Source organism: Quercus suber, unplaced genomic scaffold (assembly GCF_002906115.3).
Source record: "Quercus suber isolate HL8 unplaced genomic scaffold, Cork oak 2.0 scaffold_1060, whole genome shotgun sequence".
Taxonomy (NCBI): Eukaryota; Viridiplantae; Streptophyta; class Magnoliopsida; order Fagales; family Fagaceae; genus Quercus; species Quercus suber.
The window spans coordinates 1-12,368 of record NW_027070468.1 but is presented as its reverse complement, the minus strand read 5'-3'; the positions used below and the strand labels follow the sequence as shown (position 1 = coordinate 12,368).

Here is a 12,368-nt window from a genome sequence, read left to right as displayed (position 1 = left end):
GCTTTACTATTGCATGCATGTTTGGTGTCGTGGTAGTGATAATCCCTTGGTTAGAATTGAGTCTAATAATTTGTTTAGCAATTTATCTGATTCTTTCACACATTCTCACACACTTGATATCATGTCAAACTTAGAGACTAATCATGGTGATGAGAATAATTTAAATAATGAAAACCTCCATGCTCATAAACCCATTAGAACTCTCAAGGATTATTTGCAACCTACTAGGAGTAGTGCACCATCATGCATCATTTTTCCAACTAATGCAAATAATTTTAATTTTAAGCCCAATATGATTTCATTACTTCCTAAATTTCATAGCTTAGATTCTAAAAATCCTTACCTACACTTTAAGGAATTTGAGGAGGTATGTTCTACCTTCCATGACCAATCATGTAATGAAGAAATCATTAGGTTGAAATTGTTCCCTTTTTCTCTTAAAGACAAGGCAAAAACTTGGCTTAATTCTTTGAGACCTAGGTCAATTGGTACTTGGCAAGAGATGCAAACTGAGTTTTTAAAGAAATTTTGTCCAATTCTTAGGACTAATGCACTTAAAAGACAAATAATGAATTTTTCACAAAAATATAATGAGACATTTTATCAATGTTGGGAAAGATTTAAAGATTTGCTTAATGCGTGTCCACATCATGGCTATGAAACTTGGCATATAATTAGTTTTTCTATGAAATTTTAACTCCAAAGATGCCCCAATTTGTAGAGATGATGTGCAATTGAGAGTTTTTGAATAAAAATCCTAATGAGGCTTTTGAATATTTTGATCTCTTAGCTGAAAATGCCCAGTCTTGGGATACCACTGATACCTCAGATAGGTCTAGAGCATTGTTCATCTGTGTAGTGCACTGTTGCATGTTAGGTGTTTGACAAAATGTCCATGTGACATTTTTGAGTTGTAGTGGACTCAAATGAGTTCCATGGCTTGGGTTACTCTTTATTGAGCATGTTTAACATGTTTCGGTCAATGGGTGTGTGTTTTACACACTATGCCCATTTTGTGCCCCACAATGCCATGCCATGCACACACTAGGCATTCTCTAGGCACACACCATGCACCTCATGCTGCACTCACATGCATCAGCACATGCACACACATGCACAATCACTTATTTCATGCATTGTGTTTATGTTTACATGCTCTATCAATTATAGCATTGCTAGTTTGAGTTGATTATGCTATGTTTTTAAGTGTTTTACTTATGATTTGGACTACTTGAATCTAATTAAGTTTTGTGTTCTGTTTGTGTTTGTGCACATGTTTCTTTTCTATTCTGTGTTCACTTGTACAAATGCCTCCTACCAAACATTCGGCAACCAAGAAATCCACAAAACGTGCTCGCACAGATTCTGACAACTTCAATTCTATAGAGGCAGGTTTGAAGTACAATGACTGCTACAAAAGCGCAACAATTATCATGGAAAGAGTTGTTAAGTTGGATACCCTTGAGGACACCTTCGTACCTGATGTGTTCAAAGAAAGGACATGGACAAAGCTCTTGAATCCGGTTGGAGTTGTCTACTCGAAGATCATAAAGGAATTTTTCTCGAATGCTACTGTGAAAGGGGATCATATAGATTGCTGGGTGAGACATAAAGAGTTTGTGATTACTAGGGAAAGCATACAAGAATTTTTGGAAATTCGTCCTCTATCACAGCCAATTACAGTCTAGTATGAGGATTAATTGGACTCTACTGAAGAAATGATGTTGACTCTTGGTGGTACACTTAAGAAGACCTCCATAGACACAATTCCATTCAGTCCGAAGATGAGGACTCTTGCTTATGTGATGATCCATAATCTGTATCCGATGACTAACCTGACAACGTTGTCCGCTCCAAGGACAATCTTTTTCTACGATCTTTTCACTCACAAGGAGATTGATATATGTGGACACATCTTCCACCTTTTGAAGAAGAGCATTGAGAAGCAAAATTCCAGAACAATCATGCTATTCCCCTCACTCATAATGGGCCTCATTGCAAAATCAAGGCTCAAACTTCCAAGTGGCCTTACTGTAGTTCAGAGGAACTATTATATTGGTGCACACACAGTGACTAGGAGCACAACTCATATCAAAGGCTCCAAAATAGGTGTGCATACGATACCACGAGATCGTGTTGAGGACAAGGGTGGTGATACAGAGGAGGAGATTGATAGATTCACTGCTGCTCCAAAGACTTTAGCTTAGCCATCATCTTCAGCATAAGGATCAGATAGACTTGATTGTCTCCTAGCTAAAATGGACCAGATGTCTACAGTGCTTAACTCATATGTGCAGCACACCGCGAACCAGTTTTCCTATATTCAAGGCCAGATTGCTGCCCTATCCTTACAAATCGATGATTTTTCTGTGCAGCAGGGATCAGATTCAGCGTCCGATCAATTCTACCCTCTTTGGCCATTCTAGTCAAAAAGGGGGAGAAATTTTTAAGGGGGAGCTTGCACATTTGAGGAAGAGCAAAGCATAGACAGAGTTTAGACTTAGATGCATTGGTTTATTCAGGTGGTTTAGCACTATTTATGTTTGGTTTCAATTGTTTTAGTGTTTATAACTTTTGTTTGTTGTCTTTACTGCTTTCTTTTAAATCTTTAATACTATGTTTTAATTTCAATCTAATATTCAGTATTTGTGATCATCTCAATGCTTTGTAGCATTTTTTTTGTACTTTTAAGATATTGCTAATATGTCTTAAGTACCTCACTCTTGTGCCCTAGTAGGATCTTGTTTCCTAGATGCAAATACTTCGTGTATTTTGCATTGGTTGAGTGTTGGACATGCAATTAATCTTTATGATTGTTCTTAATTGCATTGCGTGCCCAGATGAGCATTTACTAGCTAAATGGTCATTGTAGTCATTCTTTAATGACTGTTCCTGTTTGATCAATATATGCTTACTTGTTTTTATAGTGTTTACAAACTTGATTGTAATTTACTTGCTCATGTACATACCTTGTATTCAACTTGTCATAAGCTTAATAAAAGTTGTGTTTGTGTGCAAGTGTTTCAGTTTACAGGTATATATATGCAAGTGCTTCACAGCTTCTAGATTAGGTGTGAATGAGTTTTGCAAATATTTTCAAACTCACGTTTAAGTCTAGAATCTGTTTTAGGGGTTTTGTCACAGAATAGCCAAAGGGGGAGATTGTAAAGTTGTAATTTACAACTATGTGTTTTGTTGGCTTTTATTCCGTGCCAAATTTGGTTGTAATTTTATTTAATCTTTTGTACCCTGTATTTATTGTGGGATTTAATTGTAAGGGTTGTGTGATAGAGAGAGAGTGTGTGTGTGAAGACTCAAGCTATTGAAGACTGAAGAGGTTTTCGCGGGTAGCTCGTGACTTAGCATCCCACGAAGTGATCCATGTGACTTGCACGTGCTAAAATGCGAAGAGTCAAGATAAGATGGAGACAGCTGTGTTTCATGAGTAGCTCACGGGTAAGGCATTCCCGTGAGACACCCGCGAAACATTCTATTTTGCCAAGCTGTGCTATCTGATACACACTTTCTGTGCCCACACTATTTATACCCACATTACCCATAAATGTTAAGGAGTGCTTTTGAGAGAAAATCCTAGCCACAAACCTTAAGAGTTAGAGAATTTTATACTCACATTTCTCTACACAATTGCTTGTGGATTTTCCTCAACTCCTATCTCTCCATTTCCATACCATTGAGAGGTTGACAATCCAAACACTTACCACACCGTTTCAAAGTGACAAGTGAGGTTTTGGTGCTGTTGGGATGCATTGGAAGAAACCAAGGATGGTAGATGCAACATGGAGCTTGTTGCGAGATCCGGAGAGCAAGACAAGACATGGTTCCAAGAAGCCTTGTTGGAGTAGGAGCTTAAAGGGCTTAGGTACATCGGGTAGATTAGGCTTGGAGGGCCTCTTGCTAAGCCATGTATCCCAACTAATTGTATAGTGGATCGATTACTGCTTGGAGGGTGGCGGAGAGGTTTTTCGCCAAGTTCTTCAGTTTCCTCTTTGATAACACATCGGCCTGTTATCGTGTGTTTGCATCTCTCTTCCCTACTCTTTCACATTCCATTTTACTACTATGTTGTCATGATTATGGATTAGAGTAGCTTGTTTGTTTATCTGCTCGCATTTACATTATTCCACACCTAGTATTAAGTTACCGTAAAATTTATCGAGCCGTAACTTTAATTTGGGGGTCTAAACAGCTCTTGTGTTTTCATCACATTTTCGAGCTTTCATATATTAAGCCACAATGCCTTTTAGCATAATTGATTCTAAAAGAGAGTAAATCACTCAAGTAAATGCAACTTGAACAAAATTCATTCCAAGAATGACGTGCATGCAATGGTTTAAATGCCAACGAGAATTTTATTGATGAATTGAAAGTTCTAAAAACAACACACTTGGAAACACTAGTCTCAATTAAACTCCAAAAAAAAAAAAATGACCACATTTTACTACAATCACCAACCAAAGCATTATTAATGTTGCAGTCGCCAATGATGAGCCTGTCTGAATTCATAGTCATGATCAAATTCTCCTAGGTATTTGTGCTACCCTAGAATTGAGTTCGCATTTACTCTTGAGCAACGGAGGGAATAACGGGTTGAGAGGGAACATCTTAGGCCAACATTTGTGACTAATAACAGTGATTTATTTGCAGCAAGCAGGACTGACCATACTAAATATGCCCCTGGAAAGTGTTCCATAAATCTCATCAACACACCGATTAATGCTTGAAAGTGATGACCAGCATTTTGCAACATCTTTGTCCCAATTCTCGTCTGATAGGCCTAGGAAAGGTAGTTTTACTAGCAAATAGAGCTTGCTCACAGTGAACTGATGTGTTCCAAGAGGTGAAGGTGCAGGTTCTCCAACTCCAAAGCCAGTTAAACAAACGTTTTTAAGTGTTGAATGAAAAGTGGGGTTAAAAGGGAACAATATAGGCAAGAATTGGTCACTAACCAAAGTGATGGCTTTACAACAAGGCCAAAGAAATTAACTCTGCCATTAAAAAGTAAATTCATAACATCTGTAAGACACCCTGGTACACCTGAAAGAGAAGACCAACATTCCTATATGTCTTGATTTCTTGGTAAAATCCCCAGTAAAGTGGCCTTACTGGCAGTGATTCCGGAGACCTGTCTGTTTCCTTTAGATAGTTGACCACAAGAATTATTGAGCAAAGGAACAAAGATGGGATTGGAGGGGAACAAATTAGACAACCAATTTCCCTTAATCTCTGAGATGGCTTTGCAATAAGAGGAACCTATAATGCTGAATTGGCCATTAACAAGTGAACCAAAAACTTGAGTAAGACACCCTGGTATGTTTACAAGAGATGACAAACACTACCCATTTGCCCCTGAAAGTCCCCCAGCTCCAAGGTTGGGGAACAATCTAGTTATTTGTGGCAACAATCCAGATATTTCTGACAATCCAGGTATTCGTGACAATCTGGGTATTTGAGGTGATCCAAATGTTTGTTGCTACTGAGCTAGCCTTGTAGGAACCAACACTACCAAACATGCATATATCAATATGAGAGCAAAGCTTTGTGATTTATATGCCATGGTACTTATCGAACTAGATAAACTCGTGGTGTGTGTGAGTCCTGGTTTATAATTGGTAATGGAGGATGCTTGACGCTAATGGAAGCAAGAGGATGGGAACTTATAGAACCTATCAATGGCATAAAAACTGAAACTTTTTTAAGTGTTATTGGGGACATATTTTTATGTAATTGGCATATCCTTTGACAAAAAACATTTTACTTGTATTTGGGTAAATCTAAGTAGATTCAAGATGATCATCACAAGTGGTTAAATTGAAGACATGAAGATTACTCAAGAGCTGCTCAAGAAAAGTGCAATCTACAGGTCTCGATACCTCCTCGACAAAAGCTCTATCTGTCGAGATTCATTAAAACTCGATAGATGTCTTGATCGATTGAGCTTACGGATTTTCAGATTATAGCCAGCAATGTTTTATTCTAAAAGGCTATTTGTTTATGGGTTTGTAAAATTCTTATTGGACAAGGAAAAGCCCAAGGCTTGTGTAAACCTATTTGGAATAGGAGAGTTCATTAAGCTCCTATTTAAAGGAGATAGGAAAAAGAAAAACCTAGCCCTAGAGAGCTTTATAAGGTTTTCTTTTTGAAACCCTAGCCTCCTCCTACAAAAGAAAGAATTCCTGCTGCGTTTCTTGTATGCCTTTAGGTTTTGTAACCAAGCAAAGTCTCTTACACCAACATTGAAGATCTTATTGGTGTTTCTATGTGAAGCTGCTGCAAATCAACTACAACAATCAAAGAGTTGCTGTGGAGTTAGTCACGTACTGGGATTCATGCAAAGGAGTAAGCTGTGTACTAGGATCCGTGCATCAAACTGGTTAGTTATGTACTTGGGAGTTGTGCATCAAAGGTGGTTGTCACTATAGATCAAGTCCAATTAGGTATTGGGGTAAGGGTTCAACTGTAGGTTGGTAAGGTACTTGGGATTCCTTTACTCGTAACTGCTTGATTTGATAATAGTGGAGTTTCGGAAGTAGTGACCTGAAAATCACCCGGTGGGGTTTTTGCCGCAAAAGTTTTCCCCATTCGTAAACAAATCACCGTGTCATTTAATTTTCACTGCATATTTAGTTATTTGGTGATTTTTTTGTGCTTCCACGCAATTACATGATAAATTGATTAATTAATAACTTCGCTAAGTAATTAATTGGTTTAATCACAATGGGTCATTCAGATTGTGGTCTATCAAGTGGTATCAGAGCAGGCACACTCTGATTAGGTTTTATCTTTGCTGTGTTGATCCATTGACCCCTGTTGTCATGGAAACTCTTGATTGTTTTGATTTGCATGATCTTATGTTGAATGATGATGATGATATTCAAGATGCCTATTGCAAGCTTTATAATTTTTGTATGAAATCTCTTGAATGTTCTACTTGATTTCTTATCTGTTTTTGAAATCATGTTTTCATGCATCTGCACTCTTCTATCATGCCTTCATGCATATGCATCTTTCTTTCATGTTTTGCTTAACATGTTTTTGTTTGTTTATTTTTAATTTTGCCTATTTTTGTTTTTGATAAAAATAAAAAAAAAAATTGAAAAATTGAAAAATTAAAAAGTATGTGTTTTGTGTACTTTGGTACTTGTGTACCTTGGATGGCCATTGAAACAAAGTTTTCTAAACTTTGTATCTCTTGTAGCTTAGATGAGCATCTCTATGCACAACTAAGCAAGTGAGCTTTGTGGCTCTTGTTTGTGATGAGTAAGATTAAGTTATATCTTAAACTTACCTCGTCCTTGCCCCCTGGCCCTTTGCCTTCTCACTAGCTTGGCTGGATCCCTCGAAGCCTCAAGGAAAGGGAGAGTGGCTTGCCTAGTCTGGGGCTACTCAACAGTCTCAGGAGCAAGGGCAGAGGTAGAAATGGTGGCACTTGGGACTTTACGGATATCCGTGTGATAGTATATGGTCGTACGTCACAAATTTTCAAATATTATTATAACTATATATGTAAAAAATAAATGTGGTATAAAATAAAAATAAAAAGGTGAATATTGTGTCCTATGAATTTTTAGTTGATTTTTTTTTTTGGTAATACAATATGCATATAGAGTGGGAGCCGCAAATAGTCTGCAAGGACCAAACACCCCCTTTCCCTATAAAAAAAAAAATTATGTGTAATTTTTCAATAATAACAAAACATAGGTATTAATAATTAAAAACAAAACTTTTGTGTTAATATATAAATATATGTGTGGGGCCTGTTGGTTAAAAAGATATAGTAATCCTCAGAAGTGGGCTCGGGGCCCAACGGCCCAATCCGAGGACGCTTAGTTATCCGAGGATAGCCTAAAAAAGTTTTATTATTATTAAATGGATAATATAGGAGAAAGGAGTGGATATTGTATACAGAGGCATAACGTACGTCCGAGGACGCCAAAGTCCGAGGTGAATGTAACTTTCGTTTTATTGAGGAGACTCCGCAAAGTTGTATCTGAACTGGAAATTGGGTATAGACCTAAGGGGAAGTCGGGGAAGGTATCAAATATCTTCCAAGGCCATCACCTCCACATTAAATGCTTTCCAGCTAACCCTCTGGCCGCATTAATGTGGAGGTGATACTTGAACAGTGACTAAGCAGCTTTATGGCCACTGAGCAGAACGTTCCGTTAGGTGCTGGATGGGACAGAAAGGAGCTCCCACGATAAGAACTACACGTGTACAATGGAAACGGAGGGGAGAACGGAGTATATAATATAGAAACGAATGAAATTGTAGCGGAGAGGCTTTTTAGAGACAAAAAAAGAAAAAAGCAAAGAGAGACGGACTGAGAGAAAGCCGAGAAGAGTTTTTCTCAAGGAATGAACCTAAAGTATCCCTTGTTACCTGATGAGTATAACCTTTCCTGTCATACAGCACTAGTTCTTGGACCCATGCTCTAAAAATTTATTGTTTGGGCTTATTGGGCTGAAAACCCATTTGTACTCAGGGTCAAACGCAAATTGAGTCCCTACAATATGTTTTTATTAGGACAACAAATAAAATTATATTGCTATATATAAAACAATATTTTCAAAGCATTTCATTTTATTATAAATCTTAAAGTTATTTTGATTCATTTAAAGAGAGTCACAATCACATAAGTAATAAGTAGTATATCAAGTATTTAAATTAAATGAACATTCACAAATTCTGCAATGATACTTAATTTAGTTTTTTTTTTTTTTTGGGTGCTTCTCTGGTGCAAAAATGCTACTAATTAAAGATAAATTTAAAATATAAGTTATTACCATTATTATTGGAATAATTTGTCAAGTTACACCAAGTGCGGCTTTAAGGAATGTTAACACAGTTAAAATGTATTTTTTTTTTAATGTGAATTTTACTAAATCTATTGTTGAATTAAATGTTCTCCATATAACCTTCATGCCTATAAAATTTCAAAATGATCAAAGATCAATAGCTCGTTAATCTATTAATTGTTCAAAATTTAAGTTCTAATTTGTATATTAAAATTATCCTTTAAAAATGAACTTTTGGACTAAATAGTAAATAAAATTAGATTAGCATTAAATATGACATACGTATTAAAAATATAGAAAAATGGATTTCTATAGTTTGTACGTTAGGTTAAAAAATGTAATTCATTAGTTAAATTTTTTTACACAAATTTGATTAATATATTTTGGGTAGTACGCATAGAGTTTGGGTAAAAGATTTATATACTATAATAATGGAAAAGGCTGAAAACACTTAAAATATATTTATTAAAATGTTTCTATTTTTCTCTTTTTGGGGAGACTTTCTCCTGTGAGTTTTATTTAAATCAATAAAATTCCCTGGTGATTTATATATAGTATATACACAAAATCGTGGATATTGTAAATTAGAATTTGACAACTCTTTTAAGTTTGGTTAATGGGAAAAGTAGCAACAACCAAAGTAGTTTAATTTGAAATCCTTGATCTTTATACTGAAAGACCCCTTCAGTTTTATCATTATTAAGATTAAATTCATTATTTTCAAAAACATCTTTGGGAAAAATGACTAGCATCAACGAAGTATAACTTACCATGATCTTAATGAAAGTTTTCTAGCATTGATGGTATTAAGAGAATAGATTTTGAAGTATTAAACTAATGCATTAATGACACTTAATAGGCCACAATCTGAATGACCCCTTGTGATTAAACCAATTAATTACTTAGCCAAGTTATTAATTAATCAATCTATCATGCAATTGCACGGAAGCACAAAAAAATCACCAAATAACTAAATATGCAGCGGAAATTAAATGACACGGCAATTTGTTTATGAATGGGGAAAACCCTTGTGGCAAAAACCCCATCGGGTGATTTTCAAGTCACCACTCTCGAAACTCCACTATATCAAATCAAGCGGTTACAAGTAAAGAATCCCAAGTACCTTACCAACCTACAGTTGAACTCTTACCCCAATACCCAATTGGACTTGATCTGTAGTGACAGTTCCCACCTTTGATGCACGGCTCCCAAGTACGTGACTAAGCAGTTTGATGCACGGATCCCAGTACGCGGCTTACTCCTTTGCAGAATCCCAGTACGTGACTAACTCCACAGCAACCTTTGATTGTTGTAGTTGATTTGCAGCAGCTTCACATAGAAACACCAATAAGATCTTCAATGTTGGTGCAAGAGACTTTGCTTGGTTACAAAACCAAAGGCATACAAGAAACGCAGCAAGAATCTTTCTTTGTAGGAGGAGGCTAGGGTTTCAAAAAGAAAACCTATAAGAAGCTCTCTAGGGTTAGGTTTTTCTTTTTCCCATCTCCTTTAAATAGGAGCTTAATGGCTCTCCTATTCCAAATAGGTTTACACAAGCCTTGGGCTTTTCCTTGTCCAATAAGGATTTTACAAACCCATAAACAAATAGCCTTTTAGAATAAAACTTTGCTGGCTATAATCTGAAAATCCGTAAGCTCGATCGATCGAGACATCTATCGAGCTTTAATGAATCTCGACAGATAGAGCTTCTGTCGAGGAGGTATCGAGACTTGCAGATTGCACTTTTCTTGAGCAGTTCTTGAGTAATCTTCATGTCTTCAATTTAACCACTTGTGATGATCATCTTGAATCTACTTAGATTTACCCAAATACAAGTAAAGTGCGTTTTGTCAAAAGATATGCCAATTACATAAAAATATGTCCCCAACAATCTCCCCCTTTGGAAATCCGTGACAAAACCACAAGAGTACATTGAATGTCCTAGAATACATTCTACTCAAGATTATAGAATAAATAAGCCTAGTCTAAAAGATCTGAACCTTGGAAGTTGCTGCAAGAAGAAGGTTTGGAATCTTGACTTGGCTTTAACTTGTCTTTCCTGAAAGGCACTAAACAAAACACATCAAGGTACCATGTGGAAAATGATGAAAAGTTAAATAAACAAGAAACATGTGTATAAAGAGAGAAAAGAAACAACACATGTGAGATAAAGAGTGAAACACGTACATCATCATCAAATATAGAAACAACACATGATGTATGTAAATGGTTACAAAACCAAAAGATACATAACACAAAATATATATCAATATCAAAGTGTATCAAACTAACTCTCCCCCTTAGTTAGTTACATCAAAAACATTCTTCCCTTTAACAAGAAGTTCTCCCCCTAAGTCTATTACTCCCCTTGAGGAATGACATTCAATTCTCAAATTTCTCCCCTTTTTGACACGATTGTCAAAGGGCATATAAAGCTAAAAGACATGACAGGAGATAGACAGAAAATTGACAAAGAAGGAAACAAGGAGAACAAGGAACCATAGACCTACAAGAAAAAGAAAAACAAGATGCTATGGTCATAAAAAAAATGCAAAACAAAAAAAATGAAATGCATGCAAGGGAATCTCAATCGATCGAGAGGTGTCGAGACAGTGTTGAGAAAGAAGACATCAGACACAAGAAGAGAAGCTCGATCGATCCATCAGGTGTCGAGAAGCTATCGAGGAGACAAAAACTTTCTCGATCGATCCATCAGGTGTCGAGAAGGTATGGAGATTGCGATAAGAAAAAGCTTGAGAATCTCGACAGATAGCTAGGTATCGAGGAGGTGTCGAGCTTGCTTTTAAAAAAAACAGTTTTTCAAGAAGAGAAAAACATAGACATGAATGCAATCAGACATGCAACTTAACCAATGATCCAATCAACAAAAATCATCTCTCAAAAAAATTTTAAGTACATGGATCCTCAAAAACACACACACACACACACACACAACAAGTCTAACCAATTTTATTTTTCAAAACAAGTTTAGACAGTTTAGTGAGCATACATTAGCAAATGTAAACACTTGTGATGGCCAAATCACATCGTACCCGCACATGTATCAAAATTAGTAAAGAATATTGCGTGTTGTGTGTGAAATACATGCAAGATTGCATATGTGTATACATGTTATGACGATTTGAGATATGAGAAAATAACTTTAACTCACACATAATCATAACTGTTTGATGGGGACTATCACTTTCGAGGTACATCCTATAACTCTCACATTTCCTAGAATACACTCTTGCAACCATATTTAAAGCATTTTTAATCTTTTTGTTTTTTATTTTCTTTGCATATTTTCTTTTATTTTAGCATATCATACATGAGCATATAAAAGAGAGAAAAGAAATACCCAAGATGTTAAGCATTTGACATCGCACTTTTGTATGCCGAAGCATACGAATGTCTTTGACATTGCACTTTTGCTATGCCGAAGCATACAGGTGTCATATTATGATTGGCGGGCAACAGTGGTGAGATGGTTATTTATGCCTTTCTCTTAGGATTTTCTAGTCCTACCCATCAAAAGAGTGATACGAGTGT

At 36.2% G+C, this 12,368-nt stretch overlaps 1 non-coding gene across 1 annotated transcript; it reads right to left on the bottom strand.

Moving 5' to 3' along the window:
* Positions 1-550: 550 nt before the first annotated feature.
* On the bottom strand, positions 551-657 carry LOC111987363 (small nucleolar RNA R71). Its single transcript, XR_002880284.1, has one exon. It is a non-coding gene; the product is annotated as a small nucleolar RNA R71 (small nucleolar RNA).
* Between the last annotated feature and the right edge of the window lie 11,711 nt (positions 658-12,368).